Source organism: Canis lupus, chromosome 22 (assembly GCF_003254725.2).
Source record: "Canis lupus dingo isolate Sandy chromosome 22, ASM325472v2, whole genome shotgun sequence".
Lineage (NCBI taxonomy): Eukaryota > Metazoa > Chordata > Mammalia > Carnivora > Canidae > Canis > Canis lupus.
In genome coordinates, this window is record NC_064264.1 from 17,993,414 (window position 1) to 17,995,002 (window position 1,589).

At 44.2% G+C, this 1,589-nt stretch overlaps 1 pseudogene; it reads right to left on the bottom strand.

Annotated features, from left to right (window-relative positions):
- Nucleotides 1-351: 351 nt before the first annotated feature.
- On the bottom strand, nucleotides 352-1,150 carry LOC112678703 (transmembrane protein 147-like; annotated as a pseudogene).
- Between the last annotated feature and the right edge of the window lie 439 nt (nucleotides 1,151-1,589).

The window sequence follows — 1,589 nt, forward strand, 5'->3', positions numbered from 1 at the left end:
CCCAGTGGTTGAGCATCTGCCTTCGGCTCTGGGCATGATCCTGGAGTCCCAGGATCGAGTCCCACATCGGGCTCCCTGCATGGAGCATGCTTCTCCCTCTGGCTATGTCTCTGCCTTTCTCTCTGTGTCTCTCATGAATAAATAAATAAAATCTTTAAAAAAAAAAGTCACAAAGATGATGACATCTAGACAGAATATATTGACTTATTCAACTGAGTCCCACAGCCCATTCCTTAGCAGCTTTTTTTTTTTTTTCCCTTTGAGATAGGAAACACAGGGAAAGCCCAGCAAGGTCCATTGTATATATGTAAAAGTAGGTGTATGAAGAAGAAATGTGTTTATTTTTATAATTTAGTAAACAAAGTGATTATCGGTATTGAAATTTTTTACAAGTAGTGAATACAATCTCACTTTTTTTTCCCCTTTAACTTCACAAATACTGTTTGCTTCACTGAAACCTGGAAGCAGGGCAAGAGTATGTGAATGTCCAGTAGACTGTACCTCAGAGTGTATGCTGATAGCAGTGACATGGAGCACCAGGGTACTGAGAGCCAGCAGCCCTGTCACCACTGCTCTGGACAATGCTGTCCAGCTGCCCAGGGAACAGAGGGGGATGAAGGTCTCCCTGACTAAGGCCTCGTAGATGCTAAGGAACGCCAGTAGAAGTACTACTGGCTGAAAACTGTGGCACAGGTCATAGCACCTTGTGATCCAGACCTGGGCAGATGAAACGATGTAATGGACCAGACTGATATTGGAGTCATTGCCCATCTGGATATACTTCAGTCAAACTCAAATCCGGGGCTCCAAACCAAAAGGGGATTCAGCAGGACACAATGAGCTTGGTGGTGGGTAGCCCAAGGCAGCAGCCATGATCTCGTACCCCGCCTTGCCTGCATTCCAGGATGTGACAAGGTTTAGGTCTATCAGGTCTATCACATCCACTGTGGCCTTCACAAAATCCCCAATGAAGTCATAGATGCCACCTTTCCTGGTGGGAGAAAAATGGCCAGGAGCAGCATCTTTCGCAGCAGTGTGAAGAGGTGGGTGCCTCTGGCCTGCACATGCTTCCAGAAGGTGTTGTACTCAGGCTGCTGCACTCATAGGTGATGAGATAGGGGAGGTAGTTCCCGAAGTGGAACAGGGTCATGGCATCAGCCGCCCAGACCCATTGGAGCCCTGGTGTCTGGCTTGATTGGCCTGGTGACTGAGCTCAGGCCCAGAGCCCACCCGTCTCCCCTATGAACCACACAGCTTTCCTCACAGGAGTCTTTTAATGTACACTGTTCCATAGGCAAGGCATTCTCATTCCTACCTACAGGAGAGCCCAGACATACTTTGCGGGAATATTTAATCAAATGATTGCCAAATTCTAAAAAAAATCTGTAATAGTCACAGGCTCCTTTAAGATAAATTGAACAATAACAATGTATACAGAAACAAATTTGGACAGATTTAACAAAACATTTTAAAGTTATATAGCATTTTATATTGAAATATGTTATAAGAGTAAATAGTAAAATTATTTTTAAATCTGATCGGGAATCAGAATACTTACAAATTATTAAAATTGGTAGAGTTCCTGATCT